Consider the following 16189-nt stretch of genomic DNA (forward strand, 5'->3'; position numbering starts at 1 on the left):
AACAGGGAGGTATCAGAACCGCAATACAGAAAAAGAAATCCACCACCACCGCCACCACCACCTGGCATGAAGAAATAATTCCTGGGGAATTTCCTGTGTTTCATTTTGCTTTGTTTTGTCTGAAGAACTGTACTGCGACTTGAATGAACTAAGTGACTAATTGTTGTATTATTTTCCTTGCAGCAATTTGAGCGTTTTATTAGTTTCTCCAGTTTACATCAACAGTGAATTAACTTCACGCTACCATCTGAAATGTTACAGTTCGATAAAATAAGTAAATTAATAAAGTCCAAAGTGCTTCCAAGCTGGGCAGAGACATTTCTGTACGCTTGTGCTTTTTTATTGCTCTTCCCAGCTGATATTTATAACTGGGCCATATGTGGTTATAAAGATTTATTATGAGCCTGTGGAATAAGTTCTGTTAATGTGTACAGTAAACGTCCAAGTTTGGACTCGGTAAGCCTTGGAGATTTCTAATAAGATGAAGCCATTTTGATCGCGAGCCAAGCAGTGTGCAGTTGGAGCGAGGCCTCGTATTGACAAAGGGCTTAGCTATGTGCCTTAGACTCTACCCACCCTCGGTGTGGGTTTGCTAAAAATGTTTGCTAAGCTCAGATAGGTATTTTTCTTCTTCGTCACCATCCTCATCTGAGAAGAGTTGAAGTTGGAGAATCTATTGACTAATAGTTGAAATGGAAAATTTTAAGACTATAAAAAATTTTCAGACTAAAAAGGGAGGGCAGAGCCATCCTGGGAGTACAGTGAATGGGGCATCTGTGTGCCCACCCCCAGCCTCCCCCCTTGCCCAGCTGCCGGACAGTTACTGAGTCCATCGGAGGAGGGAAAATTTTGGGCGTCAGCTGGTGTCAATCCATTCCCCTCCCATGGCCAGTGGGAAGGGGACAGGGCTCCGGCCCTTTCCTTTTATATACTAACTTCATCTTGTGAAACTTTTCTTGCCCTTAGTACACCTGTGTACTCCTCAAGTGCATTCTTGACATTTGTGGAAGAGAAAGGTGTCTGTCTTAGTCTGTTCTGGGATGCTATAACAAAATACCACAAATTGAGTGGCTTATAAACAACAGAAATTTATTTAACACAGTTCTGGAGGTTGAAAGTCCAAATCAAGGTGCTGGCAGAGCCGATGTCTGGTGAGGGCTGCTTCCTGGTTCATAGATGGCACCTTCTTGCTGTATCCTCACACCCTGGAATCAACAAATGAGTTCTCTGGGATCCCTTTTACCAGGGCACTAATCCCATTCATGGAGCCTCCACCCTCATGACCTAATCACTTCCCCAAAGCCTCACCTCCTAATGCCATCACCTCGGGGGCTAGGACTTCATTCAACATCTGAACTTTGTCGGGGCACAAAGATCCAGGCAAGACCAGTCTCGAAATAAACTGATAAAGTAACACAATTGTTTCTCAACCTTAATGGCACCAGAATCATCTGGGGAATTCTTTAAAAATGCTAAAAATGCTCAGTTTGTCCCTCTTTCACCCTCCCCAAGTGTTGCCTGGGCATGAGTTTTGCTCTTACAGAGCCCCAATATTCTAATGTATAGCCCGGGTCACAAACCGCTGGTCTAAGACCCTCTTCTATTTTGACACAAGAATTAGAGAGTTGCTCAAAAGTGACTTTTCACGGACTTCACATAAGGGGAATCCTAGGGCCAGAACGTGCCCAAGAGGATGCCACGAGTTCTGGCACAGCACATTTCCCCCTTGTGCACCCCCTTCTCAGGTGTCCATGACCCCCCAGAAGTTCTAGAGCCTTCCCCTGTGAAGGTCAGTTCTGCCTCAGTAACAATTCCCCTATTGAATTGCTTCATTCCAAAGCTTTTTCCAGCAGATCTGTGAGCTGCCATATTAGAGTGGGCTGATTAGTTAACCCCAAAATATTCCTGTAGGATGGTTTCATATATGACTCTATTGTCATCAACATTATGAGAGGATTTTGATATGTATTCCAGGTAAGCAATTGATATAGAATTTCAGATATTCGATAATCCTAGACTGACTAACACCAGAAAAATTCTAAGATTCTCTCTGGCTATAACTTCCCACTGGACAGCATCCTTGTCAGAAGCTATCGAACTTTCAATAGGACAGGCAGGGAGCTCTGTGATGGTAGAGGGTCTTAATCATGGTTGGACAGTATGACATTTACTGTTGATTTTCTTTCCAAACATTTCTCCAATCCATCTCCCCGTTTCCCTGCTACCACCACCTGCCCAGACCACTGTCATCTCTAGAGTAAATTACCTCCAGGTTCTACCATGTCGCCCTCTAGATCCAGTCTCTACATGTTACTCGGCACATATTGGCCTCCACCTAAAACCCTTCAATATCTTTCCATTGCCTGGAAAATAAAATCTAAGCTCCTCACCATGCCATAGGCACTGTCAGATTTTCTCAATCCCGCTTGATACTGCTCCCCGGTCTCACTCACCTGCCTGTTCTTCTCTTAGCATCCTGGTCAGGCCAAGCTCTTTCACACATGAGCCTTGGTCCCCTCTTCTGCTTCTGCTAGGCAATACTCTCTGCCCATGTCTTAGCCTTCACGTTTCTGATTAACTGCAACCTCTTCAAAAAGGCCTATGTGGCTACTCTGCCTAACACAGTCCATGCCTTTACTATCCTCTATCTCAGCCACGGTGCGCTCCTGCACAATTCAATTTGCTATCATTCTATTCATTTTCTCTATGTAGCTGTTCTGTGCTTGTTTCCTCCATGAGAATAGAAGTCCCTTGACTATAGGTACCATGGCGTTCACCATTTAATCATAGTGCATGCCTGGCACATAGCAGGCACTCAAGAAGTATCTGTTAAGTGATGGAAGAAAGAAAAGAAAACAACCTTTCTTCTTTCCTTGCCTTTAACTTAGCAGCATTTACCTGCTCTTTAGGGTCACTGAGATGGGATCCAGGTGGCAAACCCCACGCCCCTTGCTCTAGAGGCAACTCAGAGGCATTCTCAACTCTTAAGGTGTGGACTTTAGGACTAGCTACAAAACTCCGGATGGGATAATAACACCAGAAAATGTATATTTATAGCTATGTGCCATACACTGTGCTAAACATTGAACTCTTTTGTCCTCACAGCAACACTGGATCAGGAACTATGACTGTTCCCATTCTGTAGATTAGTAAACTGGGGTTCACAAAGGAAAAGTACTTGCCCAAGGTCACCTAACCTGTATGTGGTAGAAGCGAGGTTTTTGACAGTAGCTCTTCTATGATAACACTCTCCTTTAGACTTCCGAGGAGAGAGTAAGGTTTTATTAACATACTTCTCAAAATTAGCTGGGATGACAATACTAATTTTTAATTGGTGATTGTGGCACATTGAGGGCTTATATTAAGAATGTGGACTGCTCCAAATTTTCCCCATCCTGCACTTGTGCAATTGTGTATTTTACATTTCTTTCTTTCTAATAGCATCACATTGATTTCAGTGGCTGTTTCAAGTTCTTTTGAGTGTAAGTGAATGTTTAGAGGGAAAAGGGCATGGATTACAGAGCAAGACAGGCCTGGGTTCTTGCCCCAGCTCTACAAAGAAGTGACATGTGATCTTGGGCAAGCTACTCAGCCTTTCTGAACTTTGCTTTCCTCCTGAGTAAAGTGAGAGAACGAACGTATGACTTTGTGTGAAGGCTAAAAGTGTGGTACCTACAAAGCTCATTGTCATCTGTTTACATGCAGAGCCTGCACCAAGGTCAGTTCCACACTCCTTGTCCTGTTAAGTAGGTCTTCCAGTTATGTTATCTGAGCTTCGCACACAGTGGATTCTTATTCTAGTTATTTGAGTCATCCATCAAGTGAACTGCTCCCCGAGGCAAGAGGCTTTTAGGGAAGCTGTCTCTTCTCCTATACACTTTCCTTCATCCCAGGGATTAACTCACACATATTTCTGGTTATAATTGTCTGGATTTGTAAGGAATATGAGCAACATGGCCCTACTGCAGCTCTGATTTTTCTTTGGGCAGTGTTAATAGCGTTACACTCTATCTTAAGCCTCTTGAACATCTGAATAAATGTTGGCATGAGACATGGTAAATGAGCATGAAAAGGAATGTATTTGTAGATGTGGGGAAGAAATTCAGAGTTGGGAGAAGTGAAAGTCTATGCACTGTCCTTCCACATCAAAAAATGACCCTGTTCATAGCACAGTCATGACTTGGAGAAGCATGAAAGTGTCTCATATGGGAAAGCTCCCCATACGACTATGAGGTATTCCTAAACCTTAACAGGATGTAACCACGAACACCTTAGGATGCTATCTCATTTACACTGAATAATGCATCTGATTAATTCATAGTTACTCTCCGTCACCCAGCTGAAGTCAGGGTGGGTAAGCTTTGATGAAAGGGAAAAAGTCATCTGGGATTAAAGCAATCAGTGAATCAAAGAAACATGAAAAAAAAAAAGTTTGAACTTAGAAAACTAGGACAAATCTGATTCTAAGATGGCACAGAAGGGGCCTATGGGAGCATCCAGCAATGAGGAAATGAGCGGGAAAAAGTCAGAGAGCACAAAGGGGCAAGAGTCTAGGCTATAGGTACAGGGAGGTTTTAAGGTAAGTAGGTGATTAGAAGGACCTGTGAGAGTGTAAATTAATATGACCACTTTGGAAACCTCTTTGGTGGTATCTACTTATGCTGAACATGTGCATACTCCCTGGCATAGCAATTCCACTCCTGGGTGTATTTCTAGCAGAAATCTGTACAAATGCTCGCTAGCAGACATATGCAAGCATGCTCCTAGCAGCACCATTTGTAATAGTTCTGTTAGTTTGCAGGGCCGCCATGACAAAGAACCACAGACCCAGTGGCTTAAACAACAGAAATGTATCTTCTTACAATCCTGGCAGCTAGAAGTCAGAGATCGAGGTGTCAGCAGCTTTGGGTCTGAAGGACCCAGGCCCTGGGAGGAAGCATCCCAGTTAAAGGAGAAGTGGGGGGAGAACGCAGCCGTGTAATGGGAGATGAGAAGATGGAGCAACTTGAAAAGATGATGGAGACATGTTATTCTTTTGTCCACAAGAAACAAGAAGAGCAAGTAAAAACTCCAAGAAAAACAAACAAACAAAAACTACATAATAAAGTCATATTCCAAATAGAAAACAAATTAAAAAGGGGCATGACTTTAATCATCCAAACTATGAGCAAAGCATAGGTAAATGCTAATGACTTTGACCATGTGAAGTTCTAGGGGGTAGGGGAGGTGGAAAGGTGGAGGGAAGGACAGGAAATAGCCTTTTCTTGCATAGAAAGCAGTTATGTGTCAAGTTACTGACAAAAAACAATGGCTTAATTGATTATAATTAAGGATAAAGCATAGTGATGATATTTTTAAAAGCTGTAGTGGTAAACAGAAGAAAAAAAACTAAAAATGCTGTCATTATCAAGCATGTGAAGAAGAAGCAAGGAGAAAGAAGGTACCAGAGATCTCTCACAGCCCAGGATCAATGGATTTTGGTCTAAATTTGTTAAATATTCAGGAAATTGATGAGTTGGTCCTTAAACCGCTGGAAGCCTGAAATCAGCCATAGCGGGAGCATTTCCACCACAGGAAGTGGCAAAAGCTGGCAAACAGGGCAGCAGCCATGATAACTAAGCACAGCACTGGCCAAAAGAGGCCACCCTGGCAAAGCGCATCCACGGGTAGGGAGGGGTCGGCAGAGGGGGACTGCTTGCTCGTTTGCTGCTGTCAGTAATCTATTTTTCTGTACATATATAAGAATTTATTATATATTATATATTTCTATGGTTGTTTTAGTTATTGATATCTATACATTTAAAACAAATATTTTTAAAAAATCACAAATGACTTCTAAAAATCATTAATTATTAATAGTATTTTTGAGAACCTGCAACATGGTGGTAAGTGATTTGCATGTAACAGCGAATGTGCTGAAGCACCTTCTCCCACAGAGCCGACTTGGCTAGTTAGTTAGCCGTGGATGCAGACGAATCACTGGGCAATTACACTGTCAGGTCATGGGGGTGCAAGCACTAGGGAGGCTTCTCCACCAGGCACTGGGGACCGAGTGGGGCCCCAGGGGAAGATATATGGAGTTAGTGACAAAAGGGATAGTGGGGAGACAACAGAAGTATCTGCAAGTCAGGGGTGGGTGTAAGAGAGCAACACTGTCTTGGCAAAACAGAGCATGCGCAAAGGTCTGGAGGCAGGGAAGACAAGGCCAACCCAGAGGACGGGGAACCAGAGGAGGGTGGTATTAGTGCGCAGTGTGAGGGGTGAGGGAAAGGGATCAGATCTTAGAGGACAGCTGGGGCTCTGGAAACTTTAGGGCATGTGATGGTGACAGATTGTTATTTAAAAAGGCTCCACCAGCCAGTTTATTTACACTCCAACCTGCTGTGTGAGTGCTCTATTTTTTTTTTTTTTAACCATTTACCATCCCTGAAATTGGAATGCATTTTACAATTCTGGTCGGCCAGACAGTAGTAAGGATATAATTGTCACTTCTGTCCATTCTCCATAGTGGAAGATTCTTTTAAGAAATGCTGTATCCCCAGTTATTTTCAGTGGCATAGGGGATGATACTGTATGGAAAAACAAACAAACCAGCCCCACAAGAATATCAATGTTTCTGAGTAGAAAAGGGATCCCCAAAATTCAAACCAGAATGTGAACAGGTTTTAAAAATGCATCCACCTATTTAACTTAGGTTTACCCTCCTCTATACATAAAAGAGTGATATATGATAAAAATCTGTCTAGAACGTCTTTAAAACCTCACTAACTATAAAATAAAAATTGAAAGAAACAAGAAATACATGTATCAAATTTAATTGATAACATCTTTTCTTTGGTGGCATACAAAATTATAATGCTTCTAATCCTTGAAGGCATTTTATAAATGTCAATAAAATATAGTGTATGTCTATAGTCTTCTTTATAAAATGAATTATATTTTTATTTCTCATAACCTGAATAAATACTTTTGGAATGGAATCAAATTAACAGCAGGTGTTAAAACAGCAGCAAAAATGTTTTTGGTTAACCTCATTCACATGAACAAGCAGCTGGGAAACTCCATTCCCTGTTTCCCCGTGTCCTGCTGCAAGTTCCCCCAAGCCCTTCTCACACGGTGGGAGTCAGAGGGGAATTGGCAAAGTCTGATACAATCCACTATCTGTTAGCCCCTGACAGCTGACAGCGTATCAGGGAATGAATATTCTGTCTCAGCATGTGTTCTTTCTGTTGAGAAACAATCCTAGGTCTTTGTGTTCCCTTTACCTGATTCTCCAACTGAACAAACGCCAAGCATCAGCGTTCCCGTTGGTTTTCTAGTCTACTGCCTGTTCCAACTGCTGCTCCCTCGGGGAAGGGCTGTGGACCTGAAGTTTGCACACAGAGCATGTGAACTTGGAAGAATTGACCCTCTAATGGGGCGGTGGGGAGGCAACTTCTAGGGAGTTCATTCCAGACCCAAAGTACATTAGTTGCCTGAGACACCTTAGAAAAATAAATGATCCCAGGGTCCCTGGCCTCAGAATGTCATTTCCTTTATGATATTTGTTTTTGAAAGGCAAGGGGTGGCAGCAGGCAGAGTGGGTATGAACATGGCCTTCAGTTCTGTTTGCCCCTTTCGCTTATGCGCTGCATGATGCAGAGGGCAGGTCTTAACTTCTTGGAGCCTCAGTTTCTCCATTTGGAACCAGGGGAAATAATGCCTCTTTCACAGGCTAAGATTGAGGATTCAGTGAGGCCACACATGTAAGGCAAGCTCTGCAGTTCCCTATGTAGAAAGAGCTCAGCAAATGGTCTCTTCCTGTTCATCATCAGAACAAAAAAGCCCCAAAGTTGAGAGCAGGACAGTATCATGCACTGTTAGAGATTACAAAGACTTTAAAAAATTGTCCAATTGTTCATTCTACAAACAAGAAAAGTGCAGTTCTGACTGAGGCAGGGACTTTTATAAGGCCAAAAGAAGAATTTGATGGCAAAACTGGGTTGAATATAGCCCCATCGTCTCGTGGTCTAAAGCTTTCTCAATTTACTGTACAGAGACTTCCTACAAGTAATAAAGCAACCACAAATGGAGTTGGACCAGCTGTTTTTTTTTTCTTTTTTTCTTTTTTTTAATATCACAGCCTGAGGAAATGTAGCTCAATCATTCAATATTTCTGATGAGGACCATTTCAGTCAAAGACAGTTAAAACAAAAAGCTGAAACTTTCTTCTTACTTTAAATTAGAATTTGAAATATAAAGTTTAGAAGAAGTGAAGACGTGGATTTAAATTTAAAAGGCCAGGAAAAGAAGACCAAAGAATTAGAAGATAAACATTTTGTCTTTCAAAGGAAAAGAATTCTTCATTCTATTTTACAGCCAACCATAACTCGTAAGATGAATGACGCTTTCTGTTAGTGTCGTGCTTTTCAAGTTACATAAAAACCTGGTTTTGCATGAGAGGCTCTGGTGAAGCGGCCGTTGTCAGCGTCTGTGCCTCAGTCTGCAGCGCCCTGTGGCCAGAACTTTCACTGGCTTCCTCTGGAAACAACACTGGGTGCAAAAAGCATCCGAGGCTTATAAGCAGACTGACTCTGACATAGGCAACTGCCACCACCCCAGAGGGTGACGCCTCTCGCACCCACGCTCTCCACTTCAGAGCACCCCGGCTCACGCGGAATCATTCTGATTGCAGACAAGGTGAAGACAATGTCATTTCCAAGAGTTCGGTCATTTGTCTCCCATTCTCGTAAGTTTTGCCCTCTCTGAATAATGTTTGTACTTCTGTTTGTTAGCATTTAAGTCAACTTATTTTTATTAAATACTAACTTTATTGGGTTCTTAGGTGATAAGATCACGACAAACCCAGGTTCATGCTAATTAGATATTTTCCTAAGTTACAATAAAATAAATGAAGAGGAAAACGATAAATGTTTATCAGAGATAGAAGAAGTGTTAAAAAGTTGTTACGCTGCATTCTAGTTGTGCTAGGGGCTGCAGGGGTCCATACATGTGTTTATGCTCATGGAACTCTCTACACCAGGAAAAATAAAGTCAATTTTACTATTGCTATTTACAGAAAGAAAGCTATTAAATCTTGCTTGAATCCCATAAAAATATTAGAAGATATTTTTTCCCCCAAAATTTTTGTGAGGAGTTAAGGAAAATCACCTGTCCTTATTTCACTTAAGACTTAAAAAGGTTACTGATGTGAAACTGAAAATCAAAACATAGAGAGTTGTGGGTGTGGGTTGCACAGACTTTGTGCTCACTGGGGCAGCGCAGGTGCTGAGCATGGCTCACGGGGTCACGTGGGCCTGGGAGGTCTCCAGGGGTGGCCACCCTGCCGCAGCTGCTCCCAGAGAGACTGTGTTCCCTGCCTTTTGTGGCCATGGAGGTATTCCTCCTGTTCTCTCCCTATGTTATCGTGATATTTCTTTTTGAGGACTTTGGTTTTGACGGTTTGATTTAAAAAAAAGAAACAAAGCCAAAAAAAAAAAAAAGCCCAACTTGATGATAGCATTTAGCACAAAGTAAGGCAATTCCCTGATGTCATGTTAAACCTGGTTGTTGTTGTTGTTGTTGTTTTTCCTTTTAGCTATGAAATGGAAGTTGCAGGTCTGCTGGGCTCGTGATTGAAAAGGAGTCGGGATTAAGAAGAATAAAAGAAAAACACATTACTGAGGCTGGAGAGAGCAGGGAGCTTCATTCTGTGACATTATCTGATTGTTACATTTCTAAGAGCAGAAGCTTCAGATGTTTTCTTTCTGTTGTTGCTATTTTTGCATGTGCCTGGGAAACATTTGGGCCACACTCAATGCACAAGGCATCTATCTGGTCCTTGTAGCAGGTGCTGTTTCACCTGGGCACTGACTTCTACCCGCTGAAGGTGGAGGCTGCTGTCACCTGCGATCTCTGAAGGCTTATTTCTAGGGTAAGCCAGAAGCAGTGACAGGCAGGAAGTTTGAAAATGGGTATCACTCTTTTTTTTTAATACTTTATTTTTTTTTAAATTTCAGAATACTAATGGATATCATTTTTAAGTGTGGTCTACACCTTCTCCCACAGCCCCCAGAAGAACTGAGTTCCCATTGCCTGCAGTGCTTGATGGTAGACCTTTTACATAATAGCGTCCTGCCCTGTCTCGTGGAATCCCCTTTCCCTGAGCAAGGATTTCTATGGTCATCTCTCAATTAAACTTCTTGCACTTGAATCCTGGCCTCAGAGTGTGTGTCTGGGGGAACCCAGGCCAAGGTATAGCTGTGCATGTTATACACGCACACACACATGCACATGAATGCATACTTAACACACATGCACGTGTACACACAGACACATGCACACATGCATCACGCACACTCTCCTGCAAGCAGCATTCGTGCTCTTTTATTTCCATGGGTCACACTCCTGGCACTTGTAATAGAAAGGGTGTCCCGAGTGTTGTGATCCATCCCTAAACTACTTGTGTCTGGGATTTGGCCTCTTTTCTTCCTGCTTAAATGGTATGGTACAGATGGCTGTGAAAATAAATCTTTGTGGTTAGAAAGAGTCTACATGTTGCTATCTATAAGCACGATATGTAAATGAATCTGGTCTTTCCTTCCAAAGTGCCTGATCTTTTGCTTTAATGTAATGTTAACCTGCTTTGATTCCAGAATATTTGCATCTTGAAGACTGTGTCCTGCAGCATCTGAAAGGACTGACAGGGAACACCCCTCACTGCAGGCCTGCTGAAAGGTGGGAGCCCAGATAAAAGACAGGAGATGGGAGGGAACAAAAGTATTCAGCAGATTTCATAAAAGGCTGTAGGAGAGGTCCTTTTGATCCACTCAGACTCCTCTTGGGCGGGATCTAGTGAAAGAAGAATGGCAGGTTGGAGACCACACCCCCAGATTGGCTCTCCTTTGAACTGTGATAGCAAACTGCTATTCTTAATCAGAAACATGACCAGGAATGTTGGCTCATACCACTGCACCTGTTGGCACCATCCGCACATCAATATTCAAAAACAGCTGTTGTACGTTGCATTAGCTTTTTCTTATTTAAAACTGCTGAGCATTTACTGAAGGTTTACCAAGTGCCAGGCAGAGGGATAAAGTCCTCTTATGAGGGCTGATTCAAATAATCCTCCCAAGAGCTCTCCAAGGGATCTGCTAAGATAATCTAATCTATGGATAAGAAAGAAAGCGGAGGGTTAAAATGATTAAGTAATTTCGTTAAAGCCAACAGGAAGTATCTGGTGGGGACACAATTTGAACCCAGGCCTTTCTGAGTCTAGAGAATGAAATTTAAATCACAATGCCAACTGTCCCTTGCAAAGCCGGCCATGCCATCTCCTTGCCCACTTTAGTGGCTCTGTGGGATGTATATGTTCTAAAGAGCATGCCTGTTAAAAATGAATATAGTGCCCATCGGTGTGCTACGTATGTGGTACAGGCAAAACACATTTTCTGGAGAAGTCACTATATTACTCAGTAGTTGAATGTCATTGTCATAGTGAAGCAAATGCACTGTGGCTGCTTCTAGTTGGTCTCAAGTTTTTTGACTCCAAGTTTGGTCTTTTTTTAGTGCATCATCTTTTTAGCAGGTGGCTCAGCTTCCACTGGTCCCTTCTTCCCTTCACAGCTCTCTCCCTGGCCCCCACCCCAGTTTCACAAAGTGCCTGTCCGTGGTCACACAGCCCACAATTGTTTGCCTGTTATTTGGAAAGATGTACCAGGACAAGCCCACAGAGTGAACCTGCATCCTCTGCCACCCAGGACAGGGCCGCATGCCCCGGCAGCACCCCCTTCAGTCCGTTCACACTGAGCTGCCCACCATGTGCCAGCCACTCTGCCAGCCTCGGAAAACGTCAGCAGTTAACATGGTGGGTGTGACCCCTGACACGTGGACCCCTGAGAGACATCGATGTTAAACAAAAAATGGCATTTGAGAATTTTCAATTGCAATATTGTAAGAGGGGACATGAAGAAAAAGATTGGAAATAGATTTGGTTTGGGGAACTTGGAAGGCTTCTTGGAGGAAGTAACATAGAACAAGATACTGATGGTTTGGCTGGTGGAGGATATGCCAGCTGGAGATGGGGACATGTGCTCTGGCCCAGTGGCTCTCAACCCTGGTACACTCTCCAACCACTGGGAGGACTTTAAAAACATCCTCCTACCCAGGGTGCACCTCAGACCAATTATGTCGGAATCACCGGGATGGACTTAGACAATGCTGTTTTTAAAGCTCCCGGTGGACAGACAATGGAAAAACAAACCAGCCAGAGGCCATTCAAGTATGTAGGTGGAACAAGAGCAGAAGTGAAGGGAACAACCTGGGGGAAATATTTAGGAGGTGACATCAAATCAGGACCTGGGGCAGATCGGGGGAGGAATTGACAGTTGAGAGGAGGATGAGTCGGCCCTGACTTCTCAGCCTGCCTAACAGGCATGATTTGTGTTCTGTTTGCTAATTGATTTAGTGACATCCATTATGAAAACGGAGAGAGCTCTCACAGCGCTGCTCACACCAGGCCAGCTCTCTGCCAGCTGGGCAGCCCGGCAACGGGACTCGCCTGTAATTACCTCCAGCGTGGAAAGAAAAAGAACTTTCACATCCTGACTCTAAAATTCTCTCTTCGCCCCGTGAGTCAGTACATAAACTTTAATTCAGACATTGGCAGTACTGTCAACAGCTCATATGTCATTAGCAGAGGGCTTCCGAGGCTCCGTGTGCCACGAGCAGGCTGCTCTGCTGCCTCGCTGGAGGTCGGGATCGCCGTGATTTGTTGAAACCTCAAAGGCAAGATCTTTCTCGAGGGTGGGGAAAGAACCCGAAAGACAGAACGTTGCCTTTGGTCTCTGTTTAGCGGCTGACAGTGCAGGCCAGGTTTCTCGCTCTCAGTGTGGCACAGATGGCTGTCTGCACACCTGGTGACGTGTGCAACCACGGCCACTTGAGGCCCAGAGCTGGACCTTGCAGGGTCCCCACTGACAGCCCAGGAGCTCAGGGGTTCAAGCTGGAGGGAACCACAGAATTTCAGTGTTGGTCTGTGTGGATACAGGTGCTAACAACAAACAAAAATGCTGGTGGGAAAATTCACTTCCCCTCCTCCTGGGGCAATAGTCTCTCCTGACCTAGTTCTCCCCTTAACTTGTGTCTGCTGGTTCCTCCTCATAACGGGCTTGAGGCAGAATTTGTAGGGCTTGGCAAATGCCTCTGTGTAGAGCACAAACCTGTTCTCTGTAGGAGGAGCTGGTACTTCTCTCATTCCTCTCCTTCACTTTTTTCAATTGTGATCCTACCAGGTAGAGAAAGTCAAATGAAATGTCCAATGCCCGTGAAATTACATAACACTCAGCACACGCTGTTAGTGAACTGAACTTGCTTCACACAATGTATTTGTAAACTCAAAACAGACCTGGCACGTTCTGACTTAACCTGTCAGTGCGTGTTGGGCTGGGAAACGCGAACTCCAGATCGACTTGCCTGCGACGTATACAAGCTGAAGAAATCACCCAACACAGCCACCCTAAAATGTTTTTAAATGTAAGGTGGTGTTGCTCTCATAAAACGATGCTGAAGAAAAACAGAATCATTTTTAAGGTTTTGAAAAGTCTCTTTATATATGAAACAGCCTTGGTTTGGTGCTATATAGTTTATGAGCCTGAAAATGAAATTACAGGACATAAAATATAAAAAACCTAATCAATATCATATAACCAGGAAGCTTGGAAATTTAAAGGACTTCTCATGTGCTACATTTGAGGCCGCAAAGAACAGAATACGGCATATGGAGAGGAAGTCAGAGTTCATATTACGCCGAGTTTCCTTGTCCGGGGGTAGCAGCTCTTCCATCAGCTCGACTTGGTGCCTGACGTCCGAGGCCCGGACTGGTTTCTGCTCCTGCCACTGCTGCTGCTCCTTCTCACTGTGTGAGCTCACCGTGAAGTGATTGACTCTGTTATCTTTTGAAACTTGTGAGCTCTTCTGAATCTTAAACATGAGCAGTCAATTATCGAGACATTTATGGTCTCTGAAGACAAAGAGAGGAAAAAATGCTCCTTTTCCATCATGGTAAAAGATAACCTCAGCCTTTACCTCTCTGCCCCTCTGCGCCCTCTCAGGACTCAGGACACTCTTTGCAGGTTGGGGTTTAGATGAAAAGGCCTGGCAACAAATTCCGACTATCACAGTCCCGGATGTGTGACCTTGGACAAGTCACTCCCAATCTCAGTTGTCTCAACTAGAAATGGCGATAGATCTCTACTCAAATATAACCCCCTTAGAGACGCCCAAGCTCACCACCTCATCCGTAATGGCCACCTTCTCTCCTTTTTATAACAATTTTTTTCTTTACTTCTTTGTACTATATTTCTATTTGTTGATTTGTTAACCATAGAAGGTGAACGCCATGCGTGTTGTGCTCTCACTCCTGGAGCAAGGCCTGGCCCCGAGCAGGGATGAGTAGTGACCGCGACTTTGTTCCGGGAGGGAAGGAGGCCAGCAGGAGTGCAGTGACTGGCGGCATGGCCGGCAGAGAAGAGGAGCAAAGCCAGAGCTGGGGACGTGAAAGCCTGGTCAGAGGATCGGGGGGCAGTCAGCAGATAGTGGTGTCGTGGAGCCACGAGCAGAGACACTGAGGAAGGAGGATACCAACAGCTTGGCAGGGGGGCAGGGACCCCTGACTAGGAGGCATTAGTTATTCCAGCCCCCAGGTGTCCGTTCCACATCAGTGAGGATTTATTGAGTGCCTATTACGTACAAAACCAAGTGCTGCAGGGAACACAGAAAGAATGATCGCTGTTTGTAGTTGAGGGGAGGAGTGGAGAAGCCCTGGCTGGTGCCTGTCCTATGCCAGCCCCTCAGTCCACCTGCTCTGCCAGCCACATCCCAGCCCCCCGAAGGCTCCCTGTAGAAGCTCCTTCTTGTGTCCTCTGCCTGAGCATCTTCCCCACTTGCTCCTTCATGGACACGTGCAACTTGGTGGCTCAGCAGAGGTAACAGTCCTGGGAACACCAGGGATGTCCCTGGTGGTGGGCGAGAGTCACGGGGTCAGGGCCTCGGGCTCTCTGTCCTCCAGTGGGCAACTCTGAGACATGTCTGTCTTGTGAGTCCTTAGGGTTCCTGAGTGAAACCCCACCAGCCCCGGGTGCCCACGCGGCAACTTGTTCGTTCACACGGGCATCGTAGGGTGTGCACGGCTCTGCCTCACCCTCCTTCTTCCTTCTCCCCTTCTCACTGTGACCCCCTCTGAAATAGGTCACCAGCCCCCAAGTCCTTGCCTGGGGGCCTGCTTTCAGGGGCCCTTAGGTCAGGAGCATAGAATAAATGTTGCCCAAGGTAAGAATTTAACATTTATGGGGAAGATGAGATTAGGGCTTATGGTGTGAGGAGAACATGATAACCACTACACTACGGAAACTGACAGAGGGCTTATGGTGATCAATGAAGGGTTTTTTTGTTTGTTTTAATGGCAGGCCCTAGAAGGAATAGCAGGATTTCCACAGTGGACTATGGTGGAGGAGGATGAGATGGAGTGGGAACATGTCAGGAAGGAGAGAAGGTGACGGAAAGTGAGTTTGGAAAACAGAAACTTGATATCATGGTGAAGAAGGTCGATACATAAAGTAGAAGACAATCCTGGAACTGTTGGCTGGGGCCAGGTCACAAAGGGTCTCACAGCATAGCTAAGATGGAGGCACTTGAACCGGCAGGCAATTGGGAGCCATAGAGTGTTTTGTGAAAACTGAAGGGATTTGGTATTTGGCAGGGTGGGAAGGAGGCTGGTGGACAAGAGAGTAAAGAAAAAGACGTTAAGGGCCTGCACTCGGGTGGGTCTCTGGGAATAAAGGTGAGCGGGTGTGGTGGGGACCACACTGCACCACCCGGGGCCCCCATCAGGGAAGGGCTGCTGTCACTAACTGCTGGGAGGACTGTGGGCCTCAGAGAAACACCTCACCCCAAAACACATCCTTTTCCAGTGGCCCATGTGTAATGACCAATCTGAGAGTGCAAAGGACTGGCTGTCTCAGCCTCACTTGGATGGACTCTGAAGGGCCCTGCTGGCCCCAGGGCTGCCGGGTCCCTTGGGCGAGGCTGACACTGGGGGACCTCGTAGCTCCCTCCCCCTCTGCCCACTCCTGCCTCCCTTCCCTCCATCCATGGATGTTGGATGGTTTTGTTTTCAGACGTGCTGAGTTTAGCTCTAAAATATCTAAAGAAT

This window comes from Eulemur rufifrons, chromosome 20, assembly GCF_041146395.1.
Source record: "Eulemur rufifrons isolate Redbay chromosome 20, OSU_ERuf_1, whole genome shotgun sequence".
Lineage (NCBI taxonomy): Eukaryota > Metazoa > Chordata > Mammalia > Primates > Lemuridae > Eulemur > Eulemur rufifrons.